Here is a 19,999-nt window from a genome sequence, read left to right on the forward strand (position 1 = left end):
TTGCGATATTCTTCTATTGCCATGGTTTCGAAGCCTCGGTAGCGCATTAGGCAGCGCGTCAGTCTCATAATCCTCTCAATGGAGCTATCTGGATTTCGTGAGTTCGATCCTCACCCGGGACAACGTTTCTTTTTGAGAAAGTTGTTACTTGTTTTGTTAACGTTGCGATATTCTTCTATTGCTATTGGTTCGAAGTATCGGTAGCGCAGTAGGCAGCGCGTCAGTCTCATAATCCTCTCAATAGAGCTATCTGAAGGTCGTGAGTTCGATCCTCACCCGGGGCAACGCTTCCTTTTGAGAAAGTTTTTACTTGTTTTGTTAACGTCTCGATATTCTTCTATTGCCCTGGGTTCAAAGCCTCGGTAGCGCAGTAGGCAGCGCGTCCGTCTCATAATCCTCTCAATGGAGGTATCTGGAGGTCGTGAGTTCGACCCTCAACCGGGGCAACCTTACTTTTTGAGAAAGTTGTTACTTGTTTTGTTAACGTTGCGATATTCTTCTATTGCTATTGGTTCGAAGTATCGGTAGCGCAGTAAGCAGCGCGTCAGTCTCATAATCCTCTCAATGGAGCTATCTGGAGACCGTGAGCTCGATCCTCACCCGGGGCAACGTTTCTTTTTGAGAAAGTTGTTACTTGTTTTGTTAACGTTGCGATATCATTCTATTGCCATTGGTTCGAAGCCTCAGTAACGCAGTAGGCAGCGCGTCAGTCTCATAATCCTCTCAATAGAGCTATCTGAAGGTCGTGAGTTCGATCCTCACCCGGGGCAACGTTTCTTTTTGAGAAAGTTGTTAGTTGTTTTGTTAACGTTGCGATATTCTTCTATTGCCATTAGTTCGAAGCCTCGGTAGCGCAGTAGTCAGCGCGTCATTCTCATAATCCTCTCAATAGAGCTATCTGAAGGACATGAGTTCGATTCTCTCCCGGGGCAACGATTCCTTTTGAGAAAGTTGTTACTTGTTTTGTTAACGTTGCGATAGTCTTCTATTGCCCTGGGTTCAAAGCCTCGGTAGCGCAGTAGGCAGCACGTCAGTCTCATAATCCTCTCAATGGAGCTATCTGGATATCGTGAGTTCGATCCTCACCCGGGGCAACGTTTCCTTTTGAGAAAGTTGTTACTTGTTTTGTTAACGTTGCGATATTCTTCTATTGCCCTGGGTTCAAAGCCTCGGTAGCGCAGTAGGCAGCGCGTCAGTCTCATAATCCTCTCTATAGAGCTATATGAAGGTCGTGAGTTCGATCCGCACCCGGGGCAACGTTTCTTTTTGAGAAAGTTGTTACTTGTTTTGTTAACGTTGCGATATTCTGCTATTGCCCTGGGTTCATAGCCTCGGTAGCGCAGTAGGCAGCGCGTCATTCTCATAATCCTCTCAATGGAGCTATCTGGATTTCGTGAGTTCGATCCTCACCCGGGGCAACGTTTCTTTTTGAGAAAGTTGTTACTTGTTTTGTTAACGTTGCGATATTCTTCTGTTGCCATTGGTTCGAAGCCTGGGTAGCACAGTAGGCAGCGCGTTAGTCTCATAATCCTCTCAATAAAGCTATCTGGAGGTCGTTAGTTCGATCCTCACCAGGGGCAATGTTTCCTTTTGAGAAAGTTGTTACTTGTTTTGTTAACGTTGCGATATTCTTCTATTGCCCTGGGTTCAAAGCCTCTTTAGCGCAGTAGGCAGCACGTCAGACACATAATCCTCTCAATGGAGCTATCTGGAGATCGTGAGTTCGATCCTCACCCGGGGCAACGTTTCCTTTTGAGAAATTTGTTACTTGTTTTGTTAACGTTGCGATATTCTTCTATTGCCCTGGGTTCAAAGCCTCGGTAGCGCAGTAGGCAGCGCGTCAGTCTCATAATCCTCTCTATAAAGCTATATGAAGGTCGTGAGTTCGATCCTCACCCGGGGCAACGTTTCTTTTTGAGAAAGTTGTTACTTGTTTTGTTAACGTTGCGATATTCTTCTATTGCCATGGATTCGAAGCCTCGGTAGCGCAGTAGGCAGCGCATCAGTCTCATAATCCTCTCAATAAAGCTATCTGAAGGTCATGAGTTCGATCCTCACCCGGGTTAACGTTATTTTATGAAAAATCTTTTTCTTTTTTTTGTTAAAGTTGCGATATTCATCTATTGCCATTGCTTCGACGGCTCTGTAGCGCAGTAGGCAGCGCGTCAGAATCATTATTGTCTCAATAGAGCTATTTGAAGTTAGCGAGTTCGATCCTCACTCGTGGCTACGTTATTTTTTGAAAAAGTTGTTACTTGTTTTGTTAACGTTGCGATATTCTTCTATTGCCATTGGCTCGAAGCCTCGGTAGCGCAGTAGGTAGCGCGTCAGTCTCATAATCTTCTCTATAGAGCTATCTGAAGGTCGTGAGTTCGATCCTCACCCGGGGCAACGTTTCTTTTTGGGAAAGTTGTTACTTGTTTTGTTAACGTTGAGATATTCTTCTATAGAAATTGGTTCGAAGCCTCGGTAGCGCAGCAGGCAGCACGTCAGTCTCATAATCCTCTCAATGGAGCTATCTGGATATCGTGAGTTCGATCCTTACCCGGGGCACCGTTTCTTTTTGAGAAAAATGTTACTTGTTTTGTTAACGTTGCGATATTCTTCTATAGAAATTGGTTCGAAGCCTCGGTAGCGCAGTAGGCAGCGCGTCAGTCTCATAGTCATCTCAATAGAGCTATCTGAAGGTCGTGAGTTCGATCCTCACCCGGGGCAATGTTTCCTTTTGAGAAAGTTGTTACTTGTTTTGTTAACGTTGCGATATTCTTCTATTGCCTTTGGTTCGAAGCCTCGGTAGCGCAGCAGGCAGCACGTCAGTCTCGTAATCCTCTCAATAGAGCTGTCTGAAGGTCGTGAGTTCGATCCTCACCCGGGGCAATGTTTCCTTTTGAGAAAGGTGTTACTTGTTTTGTTAACGTTGCGATATTCTTCTATTGGCCTGGGTTCAAAACCTCGGTAGCGCAGTAGGCAGCGCGTCAGTCTCATAATCCTCTCAATAGAGCTGTCTGAAAGTCGTGAGTTCGATCCTCACCCGGGGCAACGTTTCCTTTTGAGAAAGTTGTTACTTGTTTTGTTAACGTTGCGATATTCTGCTATTGCCCTGGGTTCCTAGCCTCGGTAGCGCAGTAGGCAGCGCGTCATTCTCATAATCCTCTCAATGGAGCTATCTGGATTTCGTGAGTTCGATCCTCACCCGGGGCAACGTTTCTTTTTGAGAAAGTTGTTACTTGTTTTGTTAACGTTGCGATATTCTTCTGTTGCCATTGGTTCGAAGCCTGGGTAGCACAGTAGGCAGCGCGTTAGTCTCATAATCCTCTCAATAGAGTTATCTGGAGGTCGTTAGTTCGATCCTCACACGGGACAACGTTATTTTTCGAAAACGTTGTTACTTGTTTTGTTAACGTTGAGATATTCTTCTATAGAAATTGGTTCGAAGCCTCGGTAGCGCAGTAGGCAGCGCGTCAGTCTCATAGTCATCTCAATAGAGCTATCTGAAGGTCGTGAGTTCGATCCTCACCCGGGGCAATGTTTCCTTTTGAGAAAGTTGTTACTTGTTTTGTTAACGTTGCGATATTCTTCTATTGCCTTTGGTTCGAAGCCTCGGTAGCGCAGCAGGCAGCACGTCAGTCTCGTAATCCTCTCAATGGAGCTATCTGGATATCGTGAGTTCGATCCTCACCCGGGGCAACGTTTCTTCTTGAGAAAGTTGTTACTTGTTTTGTTAACGTTGCGATATTCTTCTATAGAAATTGGTTCGAAGCCTCGGTAGCGCAGTAGGCAGCGCGTCAGTCTCATAGTCATCTCAATAGAGCTGTCTGAAGGTCGTGAGTTCGATCCTCACCCGGGGCAATGTTTCCTTTTGAGAAAGGTGTTACTTGTTTTGTTAACGTTGCGATATTCTTCTATTGGCCTGGGTTCAAAACCTCGGTAGCGCAGTAGGCAGCACGTCAGACACATAATCCTCTCAATGGAGCTATCTGGAGATCGTGAGTTCGATCCTCACCCGGGGCAACGTTTCTTTTTGGGAAAGTTGTTACTTGTTTTGTTAACGTTGAGATTTTCTTCTATAGAAATTGGTTCGAAGCCTCGGTAGCGCAGTAGGCAGCGCGTCAGTCTCATAATCATCTCAATAGAGCTATCTGAAGGTCGTGAGTTCGATCCTCACCCGGGGCAATGTTTCCTTTTGAGAAAGTTGTTACTTGTTTTGTTAACGTTGCGATATTCTTCTATTGCCCTGGCTTCAAAGCCTCGGTAGCGCAGTAGGCAGCGCGTCAGTCTCATAATCCTCTCAATAGAGCTATCTGAAAGTCGTGAGTTCGATCCTCACCCGGGGCAACGTTTCCTTTTGAGAAAGTTGTTACTTGTTTTGTTAACGTTGCGATATTCTGCTATTGCCCTGGGTTCCTAGCCTCGGTAGCGCAGTAGGCAGCGCGTCATTCTCATAATCCTCTCAATGGAGCTATCTGGATTTCGTGAGTTCGATCCTCACCCGGGGCAACGTTTCTTTTTGAGAAAGTTGTTACTTGTTTTGTTAACGTTGCGATATTCTTCTGTTGCCATTGGTTCGAAGCCTGGGTAGCACAGTAGGCAGCGCGTTAGTCTCATAATCCTCTCAATAGAGTTATCTGGAGGTCGTTAGTTCGATCCTCACACGGGGCAACGTTATTTTTCGAAAACGTTGTTACTTGTTTTGTTAACGTTGAGATATTCTTCTATAGAAATTGGTTCGAAGCCTCGGTAGCGCAGTAGGCAGTGCGTCAGTCTCATAATCCTCTCGATAGAGCTCTCTGAAGGTCGTGAGTTCGATCCTCACCCGGGGCAATGTTTCCTTTTGAGAAAGTTGTTACTTGTTTTGTTAACGTTGCGATATTCTTCTATTGCCCTGGGTTCAAAGCCTCGGTAGCGCAGTAGGCAGCACGTCAGACACATAATCCTCTCTATGGAGCTATCTGGAGATCGTGAGTTCGATCCTCACCCGGGGCAACGTTTCCTTTTGAGAAAGTTGTGACTTGTTTTGTTAACGTTGCGATATTCTTCTATTGCCTTGGGTTCAAAGCCTCGGTAGCGCAGTAGGCAGCGTGTCAGTCTTATAATCCTCTCTATAGAGCTATATGAAGGTCGTGAGTTCGATCCTCACCCGGGGCAACGTTTCTTTTTGAGAAAGTTGTTACTTGTTTTGTTAACGTTGCGATATTCTTCTATTGCCTTTGGTTCGAAGCCTCGGTAGCGCAGCAGGTAGCACGTCAGTCTCATAATCCTCTCAATGGAGCTATCTGGATATCGTGAGTTCGATCCTCACCCGGGGCAACGTTTCTTTTTGAGAAAGTTGTTACTTGTTTTGTTAACGTTGCGATATTCTTCTATAGAAATTGGTTCGAAGCCTCGGTAGCGCAGTAGGCAGCGCGTCAGTCTCATAGTCATCTCAATAGAGCTATCTGAAGGTCGTGAGTTCGATCCTCACCCGGGGCAATGTTTCCTTTTGAGAAAGTTGTTACTTGTTTTGTTAACGTTGCGATATTCTTCTATTGGCCTGGGTTCAAAGCCTCGGTAGCGCAGTAGGCAGCACGTCAGACACATAATCCTCTCAATGGAGCTATCTGGAGATCGTGAGTTCGATCCTCACCCGGGGCAACGTTTCTTTTTGGGAAAGTTGTTACTTGTTTTGTTAACGTTGAGATTTTCTTCTATAGAAATTGGTTCGAAGCCTCGGTAGCGCAGTAGGCAGCGCGTCAGTCTCATAATCATCTCAATAGAGCTATCTGAAGGTCGTGAGTTCGATCCTCACCCGGGGCAATGTTTCCTTTTGAGAAAGTTGTTACTTGTTTTGTTAACGTTGCGATATTCTTCTATTGCCCTGGCATCAAAGCCTCGGTAGCGCAGTAGGCAGCGCGTCACTCTCATAATCCTCTCAATAGAGCTATCTGAAAGTCGTGAGTTCGATCCTCACCCGGGGCAACGTTTCCTTTTGAGAAAGTTGTTACTTGTTTTGTTAACGTTGCGATATTCTGCTATTGCCCTGGGTTCCTAGCCTCAGTAGCGCAGTAGGCAGCGCGTCATTCTCATAATCCTCTCAATGGAGCTATCTGGATTTCGTGAGTTCGATCCTCACCCGGGGCAACGTTTCTTTTTGAGAAAGTTGTTACTTGTTTTGTTAACGTTGCGATATTCTTCTGTTGCCATTGGTTCGAAGCCTGGGTAGCACAGTAGGCAGCGCGTTAGTCTCATAATCCTCTCAATAGAGTTATCTGGAGGTCGTTAGTTCGATCCTCACACGGGGCAACGTTATTTTTCGAAAACGTTGTTACTTGTTTTGTTAACGTTGAGATATTCTTCTATAGAAAGTTGGTTCGAAGCCTCGGTAGCGCAGTAGGCAGTGCGTCAGTCTCATAATCCTCTCGATAGAGCTATCTGAAGGTCGTGAGTTCGATCCTCACCCGGGGCAATGTTTCCTTTTGAGAAAGTTGTTACTTGTTTTGTTAACGTTGCGATATTCTTCTATTGCCCTGGGTTCAAAGCCTCGGTAGCGCAGTAGGCAGCACGTCAAACACATAATCCTCTCTATAGAGCTATATGAAGGTCGTGAGTTCGATCCTCACCCGGGGCAACGTTTTTTTTTTGAGAAAGTTGTTACTTGTTTTGTTAACGTTGCGATATTCTTCTATAGAAATTGGTTCGAAGCCTCGGTAGCGCAGTAGGCAGCGCGTCAGTCTCATAGTCATCTCAATAGAGCTATCTGAAGGTCGTGAGTTCGATCCTCACCCGGGGCAATGTTTCCTTTTGAGAAAGTTGTTACTTGTTTTGTTAACGTTGCGATATTCTTCTATTGGCCTGGGTTCAAAGCCTCGGTAGCGCAGTAGGCAGCACGTCAGACACATAATCCTCTCAATGGAGCTATCTGGAGGTCGTGAGTTCGATCCTCACCCGGGGCAACGTTTCTTTTTGGGAAAGTTGTTACTTGTTTTGTTAACGTTGAGATTTTCTTCTATAGAAATTGGTTCGAAGCCTCGGTAGCGCAGTAGGCAGCGCGTCAGTCTCATAATCATCTCAATAGAGCTATCTGAAGGTCGTGAGTTCGATCCTCACCCGGGGCAATGTTTCCTTTTGAGAAAGTTGTTACTTGTTTTGTTAACGTTGCGATATTCTTCTATTGCCCTGGCTTCAAAGCCTCGGTAGCGCAGTAGGCAGCGCGTCACTCTCATAATCCTCTCAATAGAGCTATCTGAAAGTCGTGAGTTCGATCCTCACCCGGGGCAACGTTTCCTTTTGAGAAAGTTGTTACTTGTTTTGTTAACGTTGCGATATTCTGCTATTGCCCTGGGTTCCTAGCCTCGGTAGCGCAGTAGGCAGCGCGTCATTCTCATAATCCTCTCAATGGAGCTATCTGGATTTCGTGAGTTCGATCCTCACCCGGGGCAACGTTTCTTTTTGAGAAAGTTGTTACTTGTTTTGTTAACGTTGCGATATTCTTCTGTTGCCATTGGTTCGAAGCCTGGGTAGCACAGTAGGCAGCGCGTCAGTCTCATAATCCTCTCGATAGAGCTATCTGAAGGTCGTGAGTTCGATCCTCACCCGGGACAATGTTTTCTTTTGAGAAAGTTGTTACTTGTTTTGTTAACGTTGCGATATTCTTCTATTGCCCTGGGTTCAAAGCCTCGGTAGCGCACTAGGCAGCACGTCAAACACATAATCCTCTCTATAGAGCTATATGAAGGTCGTGAGTTCGATCCTCACCCGGGGCAACGTTTCTTTTTGAGAAAGTTGTTACTTGTTTTGTTAACGTTGCGATATTCTTCTATTGCCATGGGTTCGAAGCCTCGGTAGCGCAGTAGGCAGCGCATCAGTCTCATAATCCTCTCAATAAAGCTATCTGAAGGTCATGAGTTCGATCCTCACCCGGGTTAACGTTATTTTATGAAAAATCTTTTTCTTTTTTTTGTTAAAGTTGCGATATTCATCTATTGCCATTGCTTCGACGCCTCTGTAGCGCAGTAGGCAGCGCGTCAGAATCATTATTATCTCAATAGAGCTATTTGAAGTTAGCGAGTTCGATCCTCACTCGTGGCTACGTTATTTTTTGAAAAAGTTGTTACTTGTTTTGTTAACGTTGCGATATTCTTCTATTGCCATTGGCTCGAAGCCTCGGTAGCGCAGTAGGTAGCGCGTCAGTCTCATAATCTTCTCTATAGAGCTATCTGAAGGTCGTGAATTCGATCCTCACCCGGGGCAACGTTTCTTTTCGAGGAAGTTGTTAATTGTTTTGTAAACGTTGCGATATTCTTCTATTGCCATGGTTTCGAAACCTCGGTAGCGCATTAGGCAGCGCGTCAGTCTCATAATCCTCTCAATGGAGCTATCTGGATTTCGTGAGTTCGATCCTCACCCGGGACAACGTTTCTTTTTGAGAAAATTGTTACTTGTTTTGTTAACGTTGCGATATTCTTCTATTGCTATTGGTTCGAAGTATCGGTAGCGCAGTAGGCAGCGCGTCAGTCTCATAATCCTCTCAATAGAGCTATCTGAAGGTCGTGAGTTCGATCCTCACCCGGGGCAACGCTTCCTTTTGAGAAAGTTTTTACTTGTTTTGTTAACGTCTCGATATTCTTCTATTGCCCTGGGTTCAAAGCCTCGGTAGCGCAGTAGGCAGCGCGTCAGTCTCATAATCCTCTCAATGGAGCTATCTGGAGGTCGTGAGTTCGACCCTCAACCGGGGCAACCTTACTTTTTGAGAAAGTTGTTACTTGTTTTGTTAACGTTGCGATATTCTTCTATTGCTATTGGTTCGAAGTATCGGTAGCGCAGTAAGCAGCGCGTCAGTCTCGTAATCCTCTCAATGGAGCTATCTGGAGACCGTGAGCTCGATCCTCGACCGGGGCAACGTTTCTTTTTGAGAAAGTTGTTACTTGTTTTGTTAACGTTGCGATATCCTTCTATTGCCATTGGTTCGAAGCCTCAGTAACGCAGTAGGCAGCGCGTCAGTCTCATAATCCTCTCAATAGAGCTATCTGAAGGTCGTGAGTTCGATCCTCACCCGGGGCAACGTTTCTTTTTGAGAAAGTTGTTAGTTGTTTTGTTAACGTTGCGATATTCTTCTATTGCCATTAGTTCGAAGCCTCGGTAGCGCAGTAGTCAGCGCGTCAGTCTCATAATCCTCTCAATAGAGCTATCTGAAGGTCATGAGTTCGATCCTCACCCGGGGCAACGATTCCTTTTGAGAAAGTTGTTACTTGTTTTGTTAACGTTGCGATAGTCTTCTATTGCCCTGGGTTCAAAGCCTCGGTAGCGCAGTAGGCAACACGTCAGTCTCATAATCCTCTCAATGGAGCTATCTGGAGATCGTGAGTTCGATCCTCACCCGGGGCAACGTTTCTTTTTGGGAAAGTTGTTACTTGTTTTGTTAACGTTGAGATTTTCTTCTATAGAAATTGGTTCGAAGCCTCGGTAGCGCAGTAGGCAGCGCGTCAGTCTCATAATCATCTCAATAGAGCTATCTGAAGGTCGTGAGTTCGATCCTCACCCGGGGCAATGTTTCCTTTTGAGAAAGTTGTTACTTGTTTTGTTAACGTTGCGATATTCTTCTATTGCCCTGGCATCAAAGCCTCGGTAGCGCAGTAGGCAGCGCGTCACTCTCATAATCCTCTCAATAGAGCTATCTGAAAGTCGTGAGTTCGATCCTCACCCGGGGCAACGTTTCCTTTTGAGAAAGTTGTTACTTGTTTTGTTAACGTTGCGATATTCTGCTATTGCCCTGGGTTCCTAGCCTCGGTAGCGCAGTAGGCAGCGCGTCATTCTCATAATCCTCTCAATGGAGCTATCTGGATTTCGTGAGTTCGATCCTCACCCGGGGCAACGTTTCTTTTTGAGAAAGTTGTTACTTGTTTTGTTAACGTTGCGATATTCTTCTGTTGCCATTGGTTCGAAGCCTGGGTAGCACAGTAGGCAGCGCGTTAGTCTCATAATCCTCTCAATAGAGTTATCTGGAGGTCGTTAGTTCGATCCTCACACGGGGCAACGTTATTTTTCGAAAACGTTGTTACTTGTTTTGTTAACGTTGAGATATTCTTCTATAGAAATTGGTTCGAAGCCTCGGTAGCGCAGTAGGCAGTGCGTCAGTCTCATAATCCTCTCGATAGAGCTATCTGAAGGTCGTGAGTTCGATCCTCACCCGGGGCAATGTTTCCTTTTGAGAAAGTTGTTACTTGTTTTGTTAACGTTGCGATATTCTTCTATTGCCCTGGGTTCAAAGCCTCGGTAGCGCAGTAGGCAGCACGTCAAACACATAATCCTCTCTATAGAGCTATATGAAGGTCGTGAGTTCGATCCTCACCCGGGGCAACGTTTTTTTTTGAGAAAGTTGTTACTTGTTTTGTTAACGTTGCGATATTCTTCTATAGAAATTGGTTCGAAGCCTCGGTAGCGCAGTAGGCAGCGCGTCAGACTCATAGTCATCTCAAAAGAGCTATCTGAAGGTCGTGAGTTCGATCCTCACCCGGGGCAATGTTTCCGTTTGAGAAAGTTGTTACTTGTTTTGTTAACGTTGCGATATTCTTCTATTGGCCTGGGTTCAAAGCCTCGGTAGCGCAGTAGGCAGCACGTCAGACACATAATCCTCTCAATGGAGCTATCTGGAGGTCGTGAGTTCGATCCTCACCCGGGGCAATGTTTCCTTTTGGGAAAGTTGTTACTTGTTTTGTTAACGTTGCGATATTCTTCTATTGCCCTGGCTTCAAAGCCTCGGTAGCGCAGTAGGCAGCGCGTCACTCTCATAATCCTCTCAATAGAGCTATCTGAAAGTCGTGAGTTCGATCCTCACCCGGGGCAACGTTTCCTTTTGAGAAAGTTGTTACTTGTTTTGTTAACGTTGCGATATTCTGCTATTGCCCTGGGTTCCTAGCCTCGGTAGCGCAGTAGGCAGCGCGTCATTCTCATAATCCTCTCAATGGAGCTATCTGGATTTCGTGAGTTCGATCCTCACCCGGGGCAACGTTTCTTTTTGAGAAAGTTGTTACTTGTTTTGTTAACGTTGCGATATTCTTCTGTTGCCATTGGTTCGAAGCCTGGGTAGCACAGTAGGCAGCGCGTCAGTCTCATAATCCTCTCGATAGAGCTATCTGAAGGTCGTGAGTTCGATCCTCACCCGGGACAATGTTTCCTTTTGAGAAAGTTGTTACTTGTTTTGTTAACGTTGCGATATTCTTCTATTGCCCTGGGTTCAAAGCCTCGGTAGCGCAGTAGGCAGCACGTCAAACACATAATCCTCTCTATAGAGCTATATGAAGGTCGTGAGTTCGATCCTCACCCGGGGCAACGTTTCTTTTTGAGAAAGTTGTTACTTGTTTTGTTAACGTTGCGATATTCTTCTATTGCCATGGGTTCGAAGCCTCGGTAGCGCAGTAGGCAGCGCATCAGTCTCATAATCCTCTCAATAAAGCTATCTGAAGGTCATGAGTTCGATCCTCACCCGGGTTAACGTTATTTTATGAAAAATCTTTTTCTTTTTTTTGTTAAAGTTGCGATATTCATCTATTGCCATTGCTTCGACGCCTCTGTAGCGCAGTAGGCAGCGCGTCAGAATCATTATTATCTCAATAGAGCTATTTGAAGTTAGCGAGTTCGATCCTCACTCGTGGCTACGTTATTTTTTGAAAAAGTTGTTACTTGTTTTGTTAACGTTGCGATATTCTTCTATTGCCATTGGCTCGAAGCCTCGGTAGCGCAGTAGGTAGCGCGTCAGTCTCATAATCTTCTCTATAGAGCTATCTGAAGGTCGTGAATTCGATCCTCACCCGGGGCAACGTTTCCTTTCGAGGAAGTTGTTAATTGTTTTGTAAACGTTGCGATATTCTTCTATTGCCATGGTTTCGAAACCTCGGTAGCGCATTAGGCAGCGCGTCAGTCTCATAATCCTCTCAATGGAGCTATCTGGATTTCGTGAGTTCGATCCTCACCCGGGACAACGTTTCTTTTTGAGAAAATTGTTACTTGTTTTGTTAACGTTGCGATATTCTTCTATTGCTATTGGTTCGAAGTATCGGTAGCGCAGTAGGCAGCGCGTCAGTCTCATAATCCTCTCAATAGAGCTATCTGAAGGTCGTGAGTTCGATCCTCACCCGGGGCAACGCTTCCGTTTGAGAAAGTTTTTACTTGTTTTGTTAACGTCTCGATATTCTTCTATTGCCCTGGGTTCAAAGCCTCGGTAGCGCAGTAGGCAGCGCGTCAGTCTCATAATCCTCTCAATGGAGCTATCTGGAGGTCGTGAGTTCGACCCTCAACCGGGGCAACCTTACTTTTTGAGAAAGTTGTTACTTGTTTTGTTAACGTTGCGATATTCTTCTATTGCTATTGGTTCGAAGTATCGGTAGCGCAGTAAGCAGCGCGTCAGTCTCGTAATCCTCTCAATGGAGCTATCTGGAGACCGTGAGCTCGATCCTCGACCGGGGCAACGTTTCTTTTTGAGAAAGTTGTTACTTGTTTTGTTAACGTTGCGATATCCTTCTATTGCCATTGGTTCGAAGCCTCAGTAACGCAGTAGGCAGCGCGTCAGTCTCATAATCCTCTCAATAGAGCTATCTGAAGGTCGTGAGTTCGATCCTCACCCGGGGCAACGTTTCTTTTTGAGAAAGTTGTTAGTTGTTTTGTTAACGTTGCGATATTCTTCTATTGCCATTAGTTCGAAGCCTCGGTAGCGCAGTAGTCAGCGCGTCAGTCTCATAATCCTCTCAATAGAGCTATCTGAAGGTCATGAGTTCGATCCTCACCCGGGACAACGATTCCTTTTGAGAAAGTTGTTACTTGTTTTGTTAACGTTGCGATAGTCTTCTATTGCCCTGGGTTCAAAGCCTCGGTAGCGCAGTAGGCAACACGTCAGTCTCATAATCCTCTCAATGGAGCTATCTGGATATCGTGAGTTCGATCCTCACCCGGGGCAACGTTTCTTTTTGAGAAAGTTGTTACTTGTTTTGTTAACGTTGCGATATTCTTCTATTGCCATTGGTTCGAAGCCTCGGTAGCGCAGTAGGCAGCGCGTCAGTCTCATAATCCTCTCAATAGAGCTATCTGAAGGTCGTGAGTTCGATCCTCACACGGGGCAACGTTTCTTTTTGAGAAAGTTGTTACTTGTTTTGTTAACGTTGCGATATCCTTCTATTGCCATTGGTTCGAAGCCTCAGTAACGCAGTAGGCAGCGCGTCCGTCTCATAATCTTCTCAATAGAGCTATCGGAAGGTCGTGAGTTCGATCCTCACCCGGGGCAACGTTTCTTTTTGAGAAAGTTGTTAGTTGTTTTGTTAACGTTGCGATATTCTTCTATTGCCATTAGTTCGAAGCCTCGGTAGCGCAGTAGGCAGCGCGTCAGTCTCATAATCCTCCAAATAGAGCTATCTGAAGGTCGTGAGTTCGATCCTCACCCGGGGCAACGATTCCTTTTGAGAAAGTTGTTACTTGTTTTGTTAACGTTGCGATATTCTTCTATTGCCCTGGGTTCAAAGCCTCGGTAGCGCAGTAGGCAGCACGTCAGTCTCATAATCCTCTCAATGGAGCTATCTGGATATCGTGAGTTCGATCCTCACCCGGGGCAACGTTTCTTTTTGAGAACGTTGTTACTTGTTTTGTTAACGTTGCGATATTCTTCTATTGCCATTGGTTCGAAGCCTCGGTAGCGCAGTAGGCAACGCGTGAGTCTCATAATCCTCTCAATAGAGCTATCTGAAAGTCGTGAGTTCGATCCTCACCCGGGGCAACGTTTCTTTTTGAGAAAGTTGTTACTTGTTTTGTTAACGTTGCGATATTCTGCTATTACCCTGGGTTCATAGACTCGGTAGCGCAGTAGGTAGCGCGTCATTCTCATAATCCTCTCAATGGAGCTATTTGGATTTCGTGAGTTCGATCCTCACTCGGGGAAACGTTTCTTTTTGAGAAAGTTGTTACTTGTTTGGTTAACGTTGCGATATTCTTCTGTTTCCATTGGTTCGAAGCCTGGGTAGCACAGTAGGAAGCGCGTTAGTCTCAAAATCCTCTCAATAGAGCTATCTGGAGGTTGTTAGTTCGATCCTCACCCGGGGCAACGTTATTTTTCGAAAAATTTGTTACTTGTTTTGTTAACGTTGAGATATTCTTCTATAGAAATTGGTTCGAAGCCTCGGTAGCGCAGTAGGCAGCGCGTCAGTCTCATAATCCTCTCAATAGAGCTATCTGAAGGTCGTGAGTTCGATCCTCACCCGGGGCAACGTTTCCTTTTGAGAAAGTTGTTACTTGTTTTGTTAACGTTGCGATATTCTTATATTGCCATTAGTTCGAAACCTCGGTAGCGCAGTAGTCAGCGCGTCAGTCTCATAATCCTCTCAATGGAGCTATCTAGGGAACGTGAGTTCGTTCCTCACCCGGTCAACGTTTCTTTTTGAGAAAGTTGTTACTTGTTTTGTTAACGTTGCGATATTCTACTATTGCCATTGGTTCGAAGCCTCGGTAGCGCAGTAGGCAGCGCGTCCGTCACATAATCCTCTCAATAGAGCTATCTGAAGGTCGTGAGTTCGATCCTCACCCGGGGCAACGTTTCTTTTTGAGAAAGTTGTTACTTGTTTTGTTAACGTTGCGATATTCTACTATTGCCATTGGTTCGAAGCCTCAGTAACGCAAAAGGCAGCGCGTCAGTCTCATAATCCTCTCAATAGAGCTATCTTAAGGTCGTGAGTTCGATCCTCACCCGGAGCAACGTTTCGTTTTGAGAAAGTTGTTAGTTGTTTTGTTAACGTTGCGATATTCTTATATTGCCATTAGTTCGAAGCCTCGGTAGCGCAGTAGTCAGCGCGTCAGTCTCATAATCCTCTCAATGGAGCTATCTAGGGGTCGTGAGTTCGTTCCTCACCCGGGGCAACGTTTCTTTTTGAGAAAGTTGTTACTTGTTTTGTTAACGTTGCGATATTCTACTATTGCCATTGGTTCGAAGCCTCGGTAGCGCAGTAGGCAGCGCGTCAGTCACATAATCCTCTCAATAGAGCTATCTGAAGGTCGTGAGTTCGATCCTCACACGGGGCAACGTTCCTTTTTGAGAAAGTTGTAACTTGTTTTGTTAACGTTGCTATATCCTTCTATTGCCATTGGTTCGAAGCCTCAGTAACGCAGTAGGCAGCGCGTCAGTCTCATAATCTTCTCAATGGAGCTATCTAGGGGTCGTGAGTTCGATCCTCACCCGGGGCAACGTTTCTTTTTGAGAAAGTTGTTACTTGTTTTGTTAACGTTGCGATATTCTACTATTGCCATTGGTTCGAAGCCTCGGTAGCGCAGTAGTCAGCGCGTCAGTCACATAATCCTCTCAATAGAGCTATCTGAAGGTCGTGAGTTCGATCCTCGCACGGGGCAACGTTTCTTTTTGAGAAAGTTGTTACTTGTTTTGTTAACGTTGCGATATCCTTCTATTGCCATTGGTTCGAAGCCTCAGTAACGCAGTAGGCAGCGCGTCAGTCTCATAATCCTCTCAATGGAGCTATCTAGGGGTCGTGAGTTCGATCCTCACCCGGGGCAACGTTTCTTTTTGAGAAAGTTGTTACTTGTTTTGTTAACGTTGCGATATTCTACTATTGCCATTGGTTCGAAGCCTCGGTAGCGCAGTAGGCAGCGCGTCAGTCACATACTCCTCTCAATAAAGCTATCTGAAGGTCGTGAGTTCGATCCTCACACGGGGCAACGTTTCTTTTTGAGAAAGTTGTTACTTGTTTTGTTAACGTTGCGATATCCTTCTATTGCCATTGGTTCGAAGCCTCAGTAAAGCAGTAGGCAGCGCGTCAGTCTCATAATCCTCTCAATGGAGCTATCTAGGGGTCGTGAGTTCGATCCTCACACGGGGCAACGTTTCTTTTTGAGAAAGTTGTTACTTGTTTTGTTAACGTTGCGATATTCTACTATTGCCATTGGTTCGAAGCCTCGGTAGCGCAGTAGGCAGCACATCAGTCTCATAATCCTCTCAATGGAGCTATCTGGATATCGGGAGTTCGATCCTCACCCGGGGCAACGTTTCTTTTTGAGAAAGTTGTTACTTGTTTTGTTAACGTTGCGATATTCTACTATTGCCATTGGTTCAAAGCCTCGGTAGCGCAGTAGGCAGCGCGGCAGTCTCATAATCCTCTCAATAGAGCTATCTGAAGGTCGTTAGTTCGATTCTCACACGGGGCAACGTTTCTTTTTGAGAAAGTTGTTACTTGTTTTGTTAACGTTGCGATATTCTTCTATTGCCATTGGTTCGAAGCCTCGGTAGCGCAGTAGGCAGCGCGTCAGTCTCATAATCCTCTCAATGGAGCTATCTAGGGGTCATGAGTTTGATCCTCACCCGGGGCAACGTTTCTTTTTTAGAAAGTTGTTACTTGTTTTGTTAACGTTGCGATATTCTGCTATTACTTTGGGTTCATAGCCTCGGTAGCGCAGTAGGTAGCGCGTCATTCTTATAGTCCTCTCAATGGAGCTATGTGGATTTCGTGAGTTCGATCCTCACTCGGAGCAACGTTTCTTTTTGAGAAAGTTGTTACTTGTTTCGTTAACGTTGCGATATTCTTCTGTTGCCATTGGTTCGAAGCCTGGGTAGCACAGTAGGCAGCGCGTTAGTCTCATAATCCTCTCAATAGAGCTATCTGGAGGTCGTTAGTTCGATCCTCACCCGGGACAACGTAATTTTTCCAAAAAAGTTGTTACTTGTTTTGTTAACGTTGAGATATTCTTCTATAGAAATTGGTTCGAAGCCTCGGTAGCACAGTAGGCAGCGCGTCAGTCTCATAATCCTCTCAATAGAGCTATCTGAAGGTCGTGAGTTCGATCCTCACCCGGGGCAACGTTTCCTTTTGAGAAAGTTGTTACTTGTTTTGTTAACGTTGCGATATTTTTCTATTGCCCTGGGTTCAAAGCCTCGGTAGCGCAGTAGGCAGCGCGTCAGTCTCATAATCCTCTCTATAGAGCTAGCTGAAGGTCGTGAGTTCGATCCTCACCCGGGGCAACGTTTCTTTTTGAGAAAGTTGCTACTTGTTTTGTTAACATTGCGATATTCTTCTATTGCCATTAGTTCGAAGCCTCGGTAGCGCAGTAAGCAGCGCGTCAGTCTCATAATCCTCTCTATAGAGCTATCTGAAGGTCGTGAGTTCGATCCTCACCCGGGGCAACGTTTCTTTTTGAGAAAGTTGTTACTTGTTTTGTTAACGTTGCGATATTCTTCTATTGCCATTGGTTCGAAGCCTCGGTAGCGCAAGTAGGCAGCGCGTCAGTGTCATAATCCTCTCAATATAGCTATCTGAAGGTCGTGAGTTCGATCCTCACCCGGGGCAACGTTTCTTTTTGAGAAAGTTATTACTTGTTTTGTTAACGTTGCGATATTCTTCTATTGCCCTGGGTTCAAAGCCTCGGTAGCGCAGTAGGCAGCACGTCAGTCTCATAATCCTCTCAATGGAGCTATCTGGATATCGTGAGTTCGATCCTCACTCGGGGCAACGTTTCTTTTTGAGAAAGTTGTTACTTGTTTTGTTAACGTTGCGATATTCTTCTATTGCCATTGGTTCGAAGCCTCGGTAGCGCATTAGGCAGCGCGTCAGTCTCATAATCCTCTCAATAGAAATATCGGAAGGTCGTGAGTTCGATACTCACCCGGGGCAACGTTTCTGTTTGAGAAAGTTGTTAGTTGTTTTGTTAACGTTGCGATATTCTTCTATTGCCATTAGTTCGAAGCCTCGGTAGCGCAGTAGTCAGCGCGTCAGTCTCATAATCCTCTCAATGGAGCTATCTAGGGGTCGTGAGTTCGATCCTCACACGGGGCAACGTTTCTTTTTGAGAAAGTTGTTACTTGTTTTGTTAACGTTGCGATATTCTACTATTGCCATTGGTTCGAAGCCTCGGTAGCGCAGTAGGCAGCGCGTCAGTCACATAATCCTCTCAATAGAGCTATCGGAAGGTCGTGAGTTCGATCCTCACCCGGGGCAACGTTTCTTTTTGAGAAAATTGTTAGTTGTTTTGTTAACGTTGCGATATTCTTCTATTGCGGTTAGTTCGAAGCCTCGGTAGCGCAGTAGTCAGCACGTCAGTCTCATAATCCTCTCAATGGAGCTATCTAGGGGTCGTGAGTTCGATCCTCACCCGGGGCAACGTTTCTTTTTGAGAAAGTTGTTACTTGTTTTGTTAACGTTGCGATATTCCTCTATTGCCATTAGTTCGAAGCCTCGGTAGCGCAGTAGGCAGCACGTCAGTCTCATAATCCTCTCAATGGAGCTATCTGGATATCGGGAGTTCGATCCTCACCCGGGGCAACGTTTCTTTTTGAGAAAAATGTTACTTGTTTTGTTAACGTTGCGATATTCTACTATTGCCATTGGTTCAAAGCCTCGGTAGCGCAGTAGGCAGCGCGGCAGTCTCATAATCCTCTCAATAGAGCTATCTGAAAGTCTTTAGTTCGATTCTCACACGGGGCAACGTTTCTTTTTGAGAAAGTTGTTACTTGTTTTGTTAACGTTGCGATATACTTCTATTGCCATTGGTTCGAAGCCTCGGTAGCGCAGTAGGCAGCGCGTCAGTCTCATAATCCTCTCAATGGAGCTATCTAGGGGTCGTGAGTTCGATCCTCACCCGGGGCAACGTTTCTTTTTTAGAAAGTTGTTACTTGTTTTGTTAACGTTGCGATATTCTTCTATTGCCATAAGTTCGAAGCCTCGGTAGCGCAGTAGGCAGCGCGTCAGTCTCATAATCCTCTCAATAGAGCTATCTGAAGGTCGTGAGTTCGATCCTCACCCGGGGCAACGATTCCTTTTGAGAAAGTTGTTACTTGTTTTGTTAACGTTGCGATATTCTTCTATTGCCCTGGGTTCAAAGCCTCGGTAGCGCCGTAGGCAGCACGTCAGTCTCATAATCCTCTCAATGGAGCTATCTAGGTATCGTGAGTTCGATCCTCACCCGGGGCAACGTTTCTTTTTGAGAAAGTTGTTACTTGTTTTGTTAACGTTGCGATATTCTTCTATTGCCATTGGTTCGAAGCCTCGGTAGCGAAGTAGGCAGCGCGTCAGTCTCATAATCCTCTCATTGGAGCTATCTAGGGGTCGTGAGTTCGATCCTCACCCGGGGCAACGTTTCTTTTTGAGAAAGTTGTTACTTGTTTTGTTAACGTTGCGATATCCTTCTATTGCCATTGGTTCGAAGCCTCGGTAGCGCAGTAGGCAGCGCGTCAGTCTCATAATCCTCTCAATGGAGCTATCTAGGGGTCGTGAGTTCGATCCTCACCCGGGGCAACGTTTCTTTTTGAGAAAGTTGTTACTTGTTTTGTTAACGTTGCGATATCCTTCTATTGCCATTGGTTCGAAGCCTCGGTAGCGCCGTAGGCAGCACGTCAGTCTCATAATCCTCTCAATGGAGCTATCTAGGTATCGTGAGTTCGATCCTCACCCGGGGCAACGTTTCTTTTTGAGAAAGTTGTTACTTGTTTTGTTAACGTTGCGATATTCTTCTATTGCCATTGGTTCGAAGCCTCGGTAGCGCAGTAGGCAGCGCGTCAGTCTCATAATCCTCTCAATGGAGCTATCTAGGGGTCGCGAGTTCAATCCTCACCCGGGGCAACGTTTCTTTTTGAGAAAGTTGTTACTTGTTTTGTTAACGTTGCGATATCCTTCTATTGCCATTGCTTCGAAGCCTCGGTAGCGCAGTAGGCAGCACGTCAGTCTCATAATCCTCTCAATGGAGCTATCTAGGTATCGTGAGTTCCATCCTCACCCGGGGCAACGTTTCTTTTTGAGAAAGTTGTTACTTGTTTTGTTAACGTTGCGATATTCTTCTATTGCCATTGGTTCGAAGCCTCGGTAGCGCAGTAGGCAGCGCGTCAGTCTCATAATCCTCTCAATTGAGCTATCTAGGGGTCGTGAGTTTTATCCTCACCCGGGGCAACGTTTCTTTTTGAGAAAGTTGTTACTCGTTTTGTTAACGTTGCGATATTCTTCTATTGCCATTGGTTCGAAGCTTCGGTAGCGCAGTAGGCAGCACGTCAGTCTCA

At 45.5% G+C, this 19,999-nt stretch overlaps 23 non-coding genes across 23 annotated transcripts; all 23 read left to right on the forward strand.

Annotated features, from left to right (window-relative positions):
- Positions 1 to 2,301: 2,301 nt before the first annotated feature.
- Positions 2,302 to 2,391, forward strand: Trnam-cau (transfer RNA methionine (anticodon CAU)). Its single transcript is given in 2 exon segments — positions 2,302 to 2,338; positions 2,356 to 2,391. It is a non-coding gene; the product is annotated as a tRNA-Met (tRNA).
- A 234-nt stretch (positions 2,392 to 2,625) lies between these two features.
- Trnam-cau (transfer RNA methionine (anticodon CAU)) lies at positions 2,626 to 2,715 on the forward strand. Its single transcript is given in 2 exon segments — positions 2,626 to 2,662; positions 2,680 to 2,715. It is a non-coding gene; the product is annotated as a tRNA-Met (tRNA).
- A 72-nt stretch (positions 2,716 to 2,787) lies between these two features.
- Trnat-cgu (transfer RNA threonine (anticodon CGU)) lies at positions 2,788 to 2,877 on the forward strand. The gene is given in 2 exon segments: positions 2,788 to 2,824; positions 2,842 to 2,877. It is a non-coding gene; the product is annotated as a tRNA-Thr (tRNA).
- Positions 2,878 to 3,435: 558 nt separating this feature from the next.
- Positions 3,436 to 3,525, forward strand: Trnam-cau (transfer RNA methionine (anticodon CAU)). Its single transcript is given in 2 exon segments — positions 3,436 to 3,472; positions 3,490 to 3,525. It is a non-coding gene; the product is annotated as a tRNA-Met (tRNA).
- A 558-nt stretch (positions 3,526 to 4,083) lies between these two features.
- On the forward strand, positions 4,084 to 4,173 carry Trnam-cau (transfer RNA methionine (anticodon CAU)). The gene is given in 2 exon segments: positions 4,084 to 4,120; positions 4,138 to 4,173. It is a non-coding gene; the product is annotated as a tRNA-Met (tRNA).
- A 72-nt stretch (positions 4,174 to 4,245) lies between these two features.
- On the forward strand, positions 4,246 to 4,335 carry Trnam-cau (transfer RNA methionine (anticodon CAU)). The gene is given in 2 exon segments: positions 4,246 to 4,282; positions 4,300 to 4,335. It is a non-coding gene; the product is annotated as a tRNA-Met (tRNA).
- A 720-nt stretch (positions 4,336 to 5,055) lies between these two features.
- Positions 5,056 to 5,145, forward strand: Trnai-uau (transfer RNA isoleucine (anticodon UAU)). Its single transcript is given in 2 exon segments — positions 5,056 to 5,092; positions 5,110 to 5,145. It is a non-coding gene; the product is annotated as a tRNA-Ile (tRNA).
- Positions 5,146 to 5,379: 234 nt separating this feature from the next.
- On the forward strand, positions 5,380 to 5,469 carry Trnam-cau (transfer RNA methionine (anticodon CAU)). Its single transcript is given in 2 exon segments — positions 5,380 to 5,416; positions 5,434 to 5,469. It is a non-coding gene; the product is annotated as a tRNA-Met (tRNA).
- A 234-nt stretch (positions 5,470 to 5,703) lies between these two features.
- Positions 5,704 to 5,793, forward strand: Trnam-cau (transfer RNA methionine (anticodon CAU)). The gene is given in 2 exon segments: positions 5,704 to 5,740; positions 5,758 to 5,793. It is a non-coding gene; the product is annotated as a tRNA-Met (tRNA).
- Positions 5,794 to 6,352: 559 nt separating this feature from the next.
- On the forward strand, positions 6,353 to 6,442 carry Trnam-cau (transfer RNA methionine (anticodon CAU)). Its single transcript is given in 2 exon segments — positions 6,353 to 6,389; positions 6,407 to 6,442. It is a non-coding gene; the product is annotated as a tRNA-Met (tRNA).
- Positions 6,443 to 6,677: 235 nt separating this feature from the next.
- On the forward strand, positions 6,678 to 6,767 carry Trnam-cau (transfer RNA methionine (anticodon CAU)). Its single transcript is given in 2 exon segments — positions 6,678 to 6,714; positions 6,732 to 6,767. It is a non-coding gene; the product is annotated as a tRNA-Met (tRNA).
- Positions 6,768 to 7,001: 234 nt separating this feature from the next.
- On the forward strand, positions 7,002 to 7,091 carry Trnam-cau (transfer RNA methionine (anticodon CAU)). The gene is given in 2 exon segments: positions 7,002 to 7,038; positions 7,056 to 7,091. It is a non-coding gene; the product is annotated as a tRNA-Met (tRNA).
- Positions 7,092 to 8,136: 1,045 nt separating this feature from the next.
- On the forward strand, positions 8,137 to 8,226 carry Trnam-cau (transfer RNA methionine (anticodon CAU)). Its single transcript is given in 2 exon segments — positions 8,137 to 8,173; positions 8,191 to 8,226. It is a non-coding gene; the product is annotated as a tRNA-Met (tRNA).
- Positions 8,227 to 9,108: 882 nt separating this feature from the next.
- Trnam-cau (transfer RNA methionine (anticodon CAU)) lies at positions 9,109 to 9,198 on the forward strand. Its single transcript is given in 2 exon segments — positions 9,109 to 9,145; positions 9,163 to 9,198. It is a non-coding gene; the product is annotated as a tRNA-Met (tRNA).
- A 234-nt stretch (positions 9,199 to 9,432) lies between these two features.
- Positions 9,433 to 9,522, forward strand: Trnam-cau (transfer RNA methionine (anticodon CAU)). Its single transcript is given in 2 exon segments — positions 9,433 to 9,469; positions 9,487 to 9,522. It is a non-coding gene; the product is annotated as a tRNA-Met (tRNA).
- Positions 9,523 to 10,080: 558 nt separating this feature from the next.
- Trnam-cau (transfer RNA methionine (anticodon CAU)) lies at positions 10,081 to 10,170 on the forward strand. Its single transcript is given in 2 exon segments — positions 10,081 to 10,117; positions 10,135 to 10,170. It is a non-coding gene; the product is annotated as a tRNA-Met (tRNA).
- A 234-nt stretch (positions 10,171 to 10,404) lies between these two features.
- Positions 10,405 to 10,494, forward strand: Trnam-cau (transfer RNA methionine (anticodon CAU)). Its single transcript is given in 2 exon segments — positions 10,405 to 10,441; positions 10,459 to 10,494. It is a non-coding gene; the product is annotated as a tRNA-Met (tRNA).
- A 1,207-nt stretch (positions 10,495 to 11,701) lies between these two features.
- Trnam-cau (transfer RNA methionine (anticodon CAU)) lies at positions 11,702 to 11,791 on the forward strand. Its single transcript is given in 2 exon segments — positions 11,702 to 11,738; positions 11,756 to 11,791. It is a non-coding gene; the product is annotated as a tRNA-Met (tRNA).
- A 1,530-nt stretch (positions 11,792 to 13,321) lies between these two features.
- Trnam-cau (transfer RNA methionine (anticodon CAU)) lies at positions 13,322 to 13,411 on the forward strand. Its single transcript is given in 2 exon segments — positions 13,322 to 13,358; positions 13,376 to 13,411. It is a non-coding gene; the product is annotated as a tRNA-Met (tRNA).
- Positions 13,412 to 14,131: 720 nt separating this feature from the next.
- Positions 14,132 to 14,221, forward strand: Trnam-cau (transfer RNA methionine (anticodon CAU)). Its single transcript is given in 2 exon segments — positions 14,132 to 14,168; positions 14,186 to 14,221. It is a non-coding gene; the product is annotated as a tRNA-Met (tRNA).
- Positions 14,222 to 16,723: 2,502 nt separating this feature from the next.
- Trnam-cau (transfer RNA methionine (anticodon CAU)) lies at positions 16,724 to 16,813 on the forward strand. The gene is given in 2 exon segments: positions 16,724 to 16,760; positions 16,778 to 16,813. It is a non-coding gene; the product is annotated as a tRNA-Met (tRNA).
- Positions 16,814 to 16,885: 72 nt separating this feature from the next.
- On the forward strand, positions 16,886 to 16,975 carry Trnam-cau (transfer RNA methionine (anticodon CAU)). Its single transcript is given in 2 exon segments — positions 16,886 to 16,922; positions 16,940 to 16,975. It is a non-coding gene; the product is annotated as a tRNA-Met (tRNA).
- Positions 16,976 to 18,668: 1,693 nt separating this feature from the next.
- Trnam-cau (transfer RNA methionine (anticodon CAU)) lies at positions 18,669 to 18,758 on the forward strand. Its single transcript is given in 2 exon segments — positions 18,669 to 18,705; positions 18,723 to 18,758. It is a non-coding gene; the product is annotated as a tRNA-Met (tRNA).
- The last annotated feature ends 1,241 nt before the right edge of the window (positions 18,759 to 19,999 follow it).

This window comes from Argiope bruennichi, chromosome 8 (genome assembly GCF_947563725.1).
Source record: "Argiope bruennichi chromosome 8, qqArgBrue1.1, whole genome shotgun sequence".
Lineage (NCBI taxonomy): Eukaryota > Metazoa > Arthropoda > Arachnida > Araneae > Araneidae > Argiope > Argiope bruennichi.